Below are 11750 nucleotides of genomic sequence, written 5' to 3' on the forward strand. Positions count from 1 at the left end.
ATGCAGCCACCGATCTTGGTGCTTTCTGTGTATCTGCACAAATGTTGTGACAGTGTGCCTACTTGGAAGGAGACAGATGCTACGGATGGAAACCTGAAGAATATGTTTGGCTTATCTGCTCTGTTTGCATGTTTGCCTGTCCTGCTGATGTTTATAGGGCCTTGCAATAGAAAGATAAGCATATTCATTACATGTCACAGTAAAATGTTCTCCAGGACTTAAACCAAGTACTCATGATGTCAAGCATCTGGATAAAATAGCGTTCACGTATCCATATGTTTTGTATTATGCAGATGAAACTTGCCAAGAAGGTCCCCTTCTGGACTCAAAGAAGTGGGCAAGCTGCATGTAATCAATTAATACAGGTAGCAAACACATTTATGACTTATGTGCCTAGTTAGAAAACCAAATAATGGCAATTTTCCTCTTTGAATCCTTTACTGGTTAACAGACAAACATGAAATATCTGAAGAAGAAAGAATAGGAGTTGAATTTCAGGGTCTGGGAACATGAACTCAATTTTGTCTCTGCTAGCAAGGTGGATTTTCTTCCTGAAATGGCTGAAGTCAGGAAACTATCTCTTGACACACTGGCTAAAGAGAGATCAGAATGGAAGTATACTTACGAAGGGCCAGTTAACGGTACAAAGGAGACTTCTTTTTTTTTTTCTTTCCATTTTTTATTAGGTATTTAGCTCATTTACATTTCCAATGCTATACTGGATCACAGGGCTCCCAATGGAGGAGCTAGAGAAAGTACCCAAGGAGCTAAAGGGATCTGCAACCCTATAGGTGGATCAACATTATGAACTAACCAGTACCCCGGAGCTCTTGACTCTAGCTGCATATGTATCAAAGGATGGCCTAGTCGGCCATCACTGGAAAGAGAGGCCCATTGGACACACAAACTTTATATGCCCCAGAACAGGGGAACGCCAGGGCCAAAAAGGGGGAGTGGGTGGGTAGGGGAGTGGGGGTGGGTGGGTATGGGGGACTATTAGGTTACTACTGAACCTTGTGTTATATGACATATGTTCTTAGTCTGTTGGCTTTTAGGGAGGTAAATATAACTGAAAAAGAGAAATTGTTCACTGTATTTGAAGTCCTCTGCTGGGTATTTCATATAAACTGTCAAGAAAATTCAGATTTGTTTTCTAATAAAAACATACTTGAGTCTCCAGTGATAGAAAGAAATGGATAAAGGAAAACAGAGCTTGTGGAAATGACAAGATTGAGACCAAAGAAGCTCAGATTTATTCAGGAGAAGCAGAAGGCATCAGAGTGGCAAATTTGTCATGGAGAGTGCTTTAGAGCTAAAGATTCTAAAAGCCTCTATTTAGAGTTTGCAAAACTGGTAAAGTTACTGTTTTGAAATATGATCAGGCTAAAAGAAACTCCAAACAAACATGCTGTTTTGTTTGTTTATTTATTTATTTATTTATTTATTTAGAATTTTCAAGACAGGGTATAGCCCTGGCTGTCCTGGAAAAACTCACTCTGAGGACCAGGCTGGCCTCAAAGTCAGAAATTTGCCTGTCTCTGCCTCCCAAGTGCTGGGATTAAAGGCATGCGCCACCACTGCCTGGCCCAAATATATCCTTTAGGTCTTCCAGAGGTAGGAGAGGCAGATGTAGAAGGAGAGGTGAAGAAGGCTTTGATTGCATTAAGCAGATGAAAATCATGATGGAAAGGAGAGAGAAGGAACACGCCAAACTGATGAAAACCTTGGAGAAATGCAAAGAAGAAAAGCAGGCACCATCACTGGATCATCATCTGTTCTTAAGCACATTTGAGCTATAAAAATTGCAACAGTAGATATGTGTAATAAATGAGTGACTCCTTTCCCTAGATTATATTGTCTAGAGAGCAGTTTAGTTTAGAGAAGATGGAGACAGCTTTGTATTTGTTAGCTAGTCATCTTCCACAGGACACTGAACACAGGATTTGAAGATTGATACCTGTTTTAAAAGGCTGCTTTTTTCAAAATGATCCATTTTTAGTTTCATCTGAGTGAATATATTGCATCACAAGTGTTTTGAGAAGTTTTGGTGAGATCAGTGGTTTCTAGTCCGTATTACTAAAATTAAAGGCATGTTTTCTTTTTTTATGCCTTTTGGTGATCTTCTAGGCAGAAGGATTCACAGAGGCTCGTGACCTACATAAGATGAGCTCTGCTCCAGTAAAATCTCTGGATTTCTCCCCCCTCCCCCCCACTTCAAGAAGTGAGCTACATATGAAATGGAATGGAATTTTACTCTTCATATTAATGTATGCAGTAATTAGAGAATACTTCTGGCTTGGCAGTGCCACATTCAGTTACAAAGGAGCATCCCCTAAAATAAGGAATATTCCAAGTTAATTTGATGACACTGTTGATTCCATCTGCTCTACTTTTACAGCGATTGTCATTCTCTGATATGCCAGGAATATAATGACATGAGTGCTGGAGACAGATTTGGAGGTCATCCTCACTTAGGCCTGACATGGAACCTTATGAACACTGGGGCTTGCTTTTGTTTTTCTTGTTTTCTGAGATTGGGTCTTGCTATGTTACCCAGGCTGCCTCAACTTCTTGGGTTGAGTAATGTCTTCTCCTCCTTCAGCCTCAGCAGGAGCTAGAGCTATAGGCATGTGCCACTTTGTCCAGCTTCCAAGCTTTATTTCTATGGATGGACTCATAAACACAAACTGGCAGAGGAAAGGCAGGTAATCAACTCAGATTTCTTTCTGTAAAAGGCATAGGTCCTAAACAGATTCCTGGATAATCATTTGAACAGCAGAAGGCTGATGCTCTTGAGGTAATATTTCATAGCTAATAACATTCAACACATTTTAGCCCTGTGAGATAAAGACAACTGTGATCTGCCTAGACTTAGATATCACATAGTGTAATTGCTGGATAATTTTCATCCATTGAACAGTACTCAAAATTCTGAGACTTAGGTCTCATTCCTTTGAATATAATAAATTGGGCATTGTCATTTTTAATTTATATTTGTCACTAAGAAACCCAATGTATAATTATCCTTAAGCTATATCTGGCCTCTATTGCCCAGTGTAGATGTGTTCATCTTTTTCTTTTTATGAATTAATTTAGTGATAAGCAGAATACAAAGACAGTAACCAACTAAATAATCATAAATGACTATAGTAACTAGGAAAATATTAGGATTCTTTATAGTTCTAAGGCAAATTGTACAGTATCCTGTAATCAATGTCTGCCAGCTGCTATAAACATATTGGGTTATAGCTTCTCTACTATGTTTTGATCTTTTTAGCCTTCTGTGAGGAAATTTAAACCAGGAGGAATTTCAGGTCCCATTTTCACAGTTAAAGTTAGGACCAGCTATAAGACTGGTATATGTCATATCAAAGTCAACAACTTTTTCCTATTTTATACAGAACTTAATTTAGAATTACTAACATAAATTGACTTTAATTCTTTGAGTAATAAGTGGAATAGGAAGCAAACCATCTTTATTTTTATTCCATGTCTCACTCTACCCCAGAGATGGAGCAATTTCTCGAGAAGATATACCACTTCCTGTTTACCACAGTAAAAATGTAAAGGCTACCCCTGCCATAGAACAGCTGACTACACGTGGTACAGATGGAAAACCTGTTTAGCCAGCTGGCTGGAGATGTGAAATCTCTTTTCAACATGAGTTTTTACATTTTTTAACAGGCTCAGCAAGACTTTGACCAGGCTTTTCAATTACACTTCATGTCTGATATGGAATTAAAGGAGCCACACCCAACACTAGCTTTGTCTAAGGAGATAACCAAAAAGGAAGAGCTTGGGCAAAGGTGGGGCATCCCAATGTATTCCAGCTGTTTCATAATTTCTCTCTATTTGTGGCAGAGTCCAACAAATAATAATGAAGACACTCAATGCAATTGAAGACTGAACAAAGGCTAATTACTAAAGACCCCTCTTTCCTCTCCCCCTTTTTTCTCCCCTTTTCTCTTTTGTCCTTTCTTCCTTTCTGTCTCTTCCTTCCTTCCTCTTCCTTCCTTCCTTCCTTCCTTCCTTCCTTCCTTCCTTCCTTCCTTCCTTCCTTTCTTTCTTTCTTTCTTTCTTTCTTGCCTTTTTTGTCGTGTATGCTGGTGTGTACATGTTCACATATGTGCTGGTGAACATGTTGTATGTGGCCCTATATGTATGTACATGTGCATGTAGAAGCCAGAGATCAACTTTAAGTATTATTCCTTGGGAGTAGACTACCTTGTTTTGAGGTAGGGTCTCTTACTAAGACCTGGAGCTCACTGGTTTGGTTAGACTGCCTGACCAACAAGTCTCAGGGATCACCCTGTGTCTGCCTCTCCGGCACTGGTATTACAAGTATGCCATTGTGTGCAGCTTCTTAGGGGGGGGGGTGGAAACTCATGTCTTTATGCTTGAATGTTAGGCATTTACTGACTAAAGTATCTTGCAAGTCCCCTTTTCTTTCTCCTACTACCTTTGCCATTTGTTGTTGTTGTTGTTGTTGTTGTTTTTGTTTCAAGACTGGATGTTTCTGAATCCATGGCTGTCCTGGAGCTTGCTTTGTAGACCAGGCTGGAGTCAAACTCAGAGATCTTCCCAAGTCTGCTGTGATTAAAACTGTTTGTCACCACACCCATTTCCACTTCCCAAGTACTGACATTAAAAGTACATGCTACCACACTTGCCTTTTTTCAGTTCTAGGAATCAAATTTTGATCCTCATGTTTGTGTAATAAGCACAATACTAAATTAACCATCTCCCCTGCCCTGTATGGAGAAGTTCCAGTAATATTTATGTGTGAATATTGTATTCCCTACAGAGTTAGACCAGAGAGGTATGACTTCAGAGATGTTACCTGAGCAAAATGGAGAAATGTGTGAGGAATTTGGCAAGAATTTATCTGGATGTTTAAAATCTCATAAGAGATGCCAAAAAATGTCACAATTACCCATCTTAACGTAAATAATTATTGTTTTATCTTGTCTTTCATGTGTGTGCATTGCTGTGTTCATGTACGTAGGTACCTGTGTACACATAAGCCTGTGCATTTAAAGATCAGAGGACAACCTTAGGTGTAATTCTCAGGTAATATTTACTGTTTTGTTTGTTTGAGACATGTTTTTTGTTGTTGTTGTTTTGTTTTGTTTTGTTTTTTTTGGGGGGGTGGGTTTTGGGTTTTTTGTTTGTTTGTTTTTTTTTTTTTTTGGTTTTTTGTCTTTTTTTTTTGTTTGTTTTTTGTTTTTTGAGACAGGGTTTCTCTGTATAGCCCTGGCTGTCCTGGAACTCACTTTGTAGACCAGGCTGGCCTTGAACTCAGAAATCTGCCTGCCTCTGCCTCCCATGTGCTGAGATTAAAGGCGTGTGCCACCACCACCGGGCAAGACATGGTTTTTTAACTAGCCTGGAACTCACCAAGTATTCTTATTTGGCTAGCCAGTGAGCTGTAAGTCTTATCTTCTCCAGTGTAGGAATTATAAGCACTACATGCACATGTCTGGCTTTTAAAAACTGAGTTCTGAAGATTGGACTCAGGTCTTTATGCTTGCCTAGCAAGCTGTAGCAATTGAGCTAGCTACTGGCCCCATTTTTGCACTCTTGATTCTATCTAAGGGTGTTTCTTATAAGGGTTTACAAATAATTACTCATCCAATATATGTAACTAATTCTTTAATTTTCCTCAATTCCATTACTGTGGATTTTTTTGTATGTATATGACAATCAAACTAGGTTAGCTTCCTTTTACTAGTAAGAAAAAGAAAATCCACTGATAAAGGAAAACTTCTCATTGAATTGGAAGGTAATGTTTAGATAATGACATAATTTTGAGAAACTATAATCCAGTTAGGTTAATTACTTCATTAATATTTAAATAGGGAAAGTGGCTCTTTCTAAGAAGTCCCAGAAATTTTTTGTGGGGGGAGAGGGTGGGAGCAAGCTCTAGCTAACAGTGATCTTCCCATGGCTTTCCAGCCTTTTGCCCCTTCCTCATTGCTGTCTTTCCTTTAACTCCCTCCAAGCCCCAGAGACAGATTGTAAATTTCTAGCCTCCTCCTTTAAGTCATTAACCACACTTTCAAGTATTCCTTCCCGGGGCTTTATAAAACTGTTATGCTATTAAAAACCAGGAGCTAACACTGAGATGTTACAAGGAAAACAAAATCACGGCCATGCAAGCCTTACAGTCTTCTCAGGACTAGGAGAATGAAAGTGGCTCAGACCAGAAACAGAAAGACTTTTTTAGGGCAAATGAGAAAGTGATGTGAAAAAAAACAGAACTTTGCAGTATTTTTGTGATCATGGGAAAGGTTTATGTTATGGGGTTATGGTCAGAAATGTTACGAGTTTAAAGTCAGAGAGTTACATACCATGAAACATTATATAACCATATAATTCTCAGAACAATGGAAACAATTTACAATGTGTAGTTCAAAACATTTTTGGGGAAGAACAAAAATAAATAAAATTGACCTCTTGCTAAGGACACGATCAAAATCTAAAATTGTTTAACTAAAAAGAAAAATGCTATCCCTTAAGAAAAACAAGAGTAGTTTTTTTTTATTTCTGTGCCCCTGGGAAGGAACACTTAGAAGTATGGCTAATGACTTGAAGGAGAAACCTAGAAGATACACTAAGAACAATGTGAATTAATATGTTGATAAATTATCCCACAATATTAGCAGAAGGCAATTCAGTTTCACTGTCCAGAACTGTGATGGTTATAATTTTTATTGTGACCTTGATTGAATTTAGAATCACTATGGACAAATACATGGACACACATGTGGGAATATAGTGTTTCTAATAATAATAATAATGTTTAAGAGAATGGGAAATACCAATCCTGAATGTAGGCAGCACCATCCTTGCAGGCTAGGAGTTAAGACTGAAAGGAAGACAGAGCTAACAGCACCATTTACCTCTGCTTCCTGGCTGAGGACTCTGTAATTAACTGCTCTGGCCAATATGCCTTCTCCACTCTCATGAGTTAAACCCTCAATTGTGAGCCAAGGTAAATCCTTCCCTTACGGTGTTTTGCTAGGTAACTGTCAAAATTGAGAAAAGTAACTAACATAAGGACTCAGTGGGCTTCAAACTCAGAGATCCACCTGCTTCTGCCTCCCAAGTGCTGGAATCAAAGGTTTAAGCCACGACTGCCTGGACTGCCCTTTATGTTTTTGATAGTAGAATTTATTGGAAGGCATTTTTGAAAAAGTTCTGTAAAGGTTACATCAAATTGTATTTAAAGTTTAGTGCCATTACAATGATTTTAAAAGTATATTATATGTACTTGGGAATTTATTAAGAGAGTAACTAAGCCAGGAACAATAGCACATATCTGTGAGTGTGGCATTCAGAGGCTGAGGCAGGACTGTGAGTTTGAAGTCACCATGGATATATTGTGAAACCTTTTCTCAAAACCAAATCAAAGAAAACAAAAGGAAGAGAGAGAGAGAGAGAGAGAGAGAGAGAGAGAGAGAGAGAGAGAGAGAGAGAGAGAGAGAGAGAAAGAGAGAGAGAATACAATGTCACTTCATAGGACAAGTTATGGCAGTGAGTTGTTTGCTTCTATTATGTGGATCCCAGAGACCTAACTTAGATTATCAGGCTTGGCAGTAAGCACCCTTTCCCCACTGATCCATTTTGCTGGCTAATATTCTTCTTCAGAAAGTTTCAAAGATTCATGAAGGAGATTCTTCCAAGCAAGATGAAATTATGGTATTTCCTCTAACTTCACAGTCCAGAACCTCCTGAAGAAGGTGCTGAGAGCTCGAATACCATTTACTACATGGTAGCTAAAGTTCTACAGCATTTTTAAGGGACATTTTAAAACCTGGTAAGAGAGTAGCTGATTAGGAAAGCTTTGTTGAGGGGTAGGTAGCTCATAAAAAGAAATAGAAATACAAGAATTGGGGATGGGGAGCTATCAAATTTGCCAATGTTAAAGGGCTGTATAAAATGTTACTAGAAGGTGACACACATAAACCTTTAATCCTAGTACTTAGGAGGTAGAAGGTAGGAGATGTGTGTGAGTTCAAGGCTAGCTTGGCCTATGTAGCCATTTCCAAGTCAGGCAGAGCTATATAGTTAGACCCAAAGGATTGTGATGACGCAGAAACTCATAGATTATCAGTGGGATATAAACTGGCTTTGCCTTTTATTTATTTTTTCCTCTTTTTTGAGAGACTTTTGTTGCATAATCAAGCTGACTGACCTCCAGGTGTGATCTACCACATGCAGCCTGGCTTTGCCTAGTGGAAAGCTATTTAATTATGTATCCAGAGTCATATAATTTCTTTTTCACATTATTCTACTTCTGGAATCAATGTAAGAATCAATATAAATATGATGAAAAGTCCTCCCTTCAAGATTTATATTTGGAAAATTGCTTAAAACTAAAATATTGAGGCCATTGTCTAAAAATAAGTGTGTGATATTGACCAAATCCACTCAATACACTTGATGAAACTTAAAATTACTTTCAGAATTGGAATAAGGACCTGCTATCTATTGTGGCCAGGTCTTTATTATGAACTTCTTTTTTATTTTTTGAAGTATTCCTCCCATGAATTTTGGGTAAAGGAGACCAAGACACAGTAGAAAACTAAATGATCTAAAATCAGTTGTCAGGAGAAAGAGAAGTGGAACTCATTGCTCCACATACAGAAAGATTGTTATGGCATTTGGTCCAAATAAGACACAAAAATCTTGATAGTATGACTAAGCTTAAATAATTATCAAATTTCAATTCTAAATTATCATTCATAAGGGACATTTTTAGTAAGTCACTATCAATGTATAATTAAAGTCAATAACTTTAGACAAACAGCCTCGAACATCTTTACTAACAAGTTTTTCCTAATTAATTAATTTTTAATTATATTTTTGTGTGTATGTGTGTGTGTGTAGATCAGAGGAAATTTTGTAGAAGTCAATTCTCTCCTTCTATCAAGCCAGTCAATGAGTGAGTAAATGTGAGATCAAACTCAGGCCTTTTGCATTCTGGATGCCCTTTTTGTCAGTCAGTCAACATCTTTTAGGCTATGAACTAAATATCTATTAGGTTATGACCCATAATCTAGGTACTTGGGAGTTGGAGAAGCTTTGAAAAACATCCAGGCAGATAATTTTACCCTTTGCCTCTGGGTGCTCATAAAAGATGCTATTGAAAAGGAGATCTCGAAGGGGTCAGATAGTACCCAGGCCGAGCTTGAAGAATCTCAGGAAGAGTGCCTGTCAGAGAGGACTTTCTCAGAAAGGGGCCCTCTCAACCCTAAATTAGAAAGAAATAGAGACTGATGATGAGCAAACTTCAGTTAAGGAAGATAACTCAGAAAGAGGAGCCACCAAATATTTTGATGAGGATTGGCCTCCTCACAAGTCTCCCATTCCATCTATGGCCTCCGCTAAAGGAGATGCAACTAAGGAAATTAGAGTTTGAAATTAAGTTGCAGAAATTGACTAATGAGATTTGGGAGCTAAAAAGGATGTCAGATACAAGGAAGAACAACTCTTCTGAAACGTACCAAGCACCGCTAGAAAGAGCTGTGAGTCAGGCTCATGGGAGGGGACAGGATACGTCTGATGTGCTAGCCTTTCCTGTAGTTGAGATAATCTATCAGCAAAATAATAGAATCAGACAATACCAGATTTTGGATTTCAAGGTTATAAAGGAGTTAAAAACAGCCTCTGCATAATATGGCCCTACAGCTCCCTTTACACAAGCATTATTTGATACTGTCATGGAGTCGCACTTAACCCCCCAAGATTGGAAGACTCTATGTAAGGCCGCACTTGGAAACAGTTGCCAGCTCAAGGGAATCTTGATGAAAGTTTAGCCAGCATTCAGCAGGGTCCTGATGAGCTTTATCAGATCTTTGTGGATAGGTTATTAATAGAGGCTAGTAGGATTCTTGGAAATTCTAACATGAGAAGTCCTTTCATTTTGCAATTGGCTTATGAGAATGCTAACGCAACGTGTTGTGCTGTTTATCTGACCGCACAAAGGGCAGATGTAGATCTAGCGGGGTTTGTCTGTCTTTGTGCAGAGATTGGGCCGGCAGGCAATCAGGGTTTTGCTTTCACTGCAGCTTTGCAAGGAACCACCATACAAGCAATGCTTTCACAGAAACGAGGGAATAATGAATGTTTTAAGTGCGGAAGTTTGTGTCATTTTAAAAGTGATTGTCCTAAGAATAAAGGTGCCGAGAGTGGGCAAGCCGGCCGTGTTTTAGGAGTTTGTCCTTGGTGCAGGAAGGGCAACCATTGGGCTAGGGTGTGTAAGTCCAAGTCAGACATTATGGGCCGTCCTTTGCCGGGAAATGAGAGAAGGGGCCAGCCCCAGGTCCCGAAATACCCACGGCAAGCAGTTTATGGGGCCATGAAACAGTTGCCCAGCCAAAGAAATTTGTTTTTGAACTTGTCAGGGGAACCCCAGGATGTGCAGGATTGGACCTCTGTTCCACCACCAACACAGTATTAACCCCAGAAATGGGAGTTCAAACTCTGCCTACAGGAGTTTTTGGACCTCTACCTGAAGAAACTTGTGGATTTCTTTTAGGACAAAGCGGTTCTATTGTAAAAGGTCTGCAAATTTATCCAGGTGTTATAGATATGAGGGAGAAATTAAATTCATGACTGCTTCCCCTCATGGTGTTATAACTGTACCAGCCCACCAGAGAATTGCTCAACTTGTCTTAGCTCCTTTACATCTGCTACCATCCAGATTTGTTGAGAATGAGAGAAGATAAGGTGGCTTTGACTCCTCTGGTGTGCAGTGGGTTCAATCTATTACTAATCAGAGACCTAAACTTAAATTGACATTTGAAGGAAAAAGCTTTGAAGGATTAATAGATACTGGAGCTGATCTAACAATTATTAGAGGACAAGATTGGCCTTCAGCTTGGCCTTTGACTGATATGCTTACTCACCTTCAAGGAATTGGTTATGCCAATAACCCAAAACAAAGCTCCAAATTGCTAACCCGGAGAGATGAGGAAGGCAATTCAGGACAAATTCAGCCGTATGTTATGTGAAATTTGCCTGTTACCCTACAGGGAAGAGATTTCTTGTCACAGATGGGCATTATAATGTGCAATCCTAATGAGTCGGTGACCAAGCAGATGCTCAGATAAGAATTTTTGCCTGGTCATGGGCTAGGAAAGAAAGGACGAGGTATTAAAACTTTTGAAGCTCCTCAACCTCACTCTAACACAAGAGGTTTGGGGTATTTTCAGTATGGCCACTATCTTGCCTGTATCCCATGCTGATAAAATTCAATGGCTTAATGATATTCTGGTGTGGGTTGATCAGTGGTCTTTACCTAAAGAGAAAAGAGCCACCTCTTCACTAGTGCAGGAACAATTAGAGGCAGGGCACTTAGTAGAATCTCCTTGGAATACTTCTATTTTTGTTATTAAGAAAAAAAATCTGGTAAATGGAGATTGTTACAAGATCTAAGAAAGGTTAATGCGACCATAAAATCTATGGGACCTTTACAACCTGGACTTCCATCTCCGGTAGATAATAAAGGATATTATAAAATTGTGGTAGATCTGAAGGGTTGTTTCTTTACTATTCCTTTACATCCTGAGAATTGTGACAGATTCGCTTTTAGTATTCCTTCTATAAATTTTAAAGAACCTATGAAGAGACATCAATGGACAGTTCTCCCACAGGGCATGGCTAATAGTCCTACCTTATGTCAAAATTTTGTGCCACAAGCCATTCAGTCTGTGAGACAACAATGGCCTATGATTTACATCATA

At 38.9% G+C, this 11750-nt stretch overlaps 1 pseudogene; it reads left to right on the plus strand.

Moving 5' to 3' along the window:
• On the plus strand, positions 1 to 7823 carry Gm3778 (annotated as a pseudogene).
• The last annotated feature ends 3927 nt before the right edge of the window (positions 7824 to 11750 follow it).

This window comes from Mus musculus, chromosome 14, assembly GCF_000001635.26.
Source record: "Mus musculus strain C57BL/6J chromosome 14, GRCm38.p6 C57BL/6J".
In the NCBI taxonomy this organism is placed as follows: domain Eukaryota; kingdom Metazoa; phylum Chordata; class Mammalia; order Rodentia; family Muridae; genus Mus; species Mus musculus.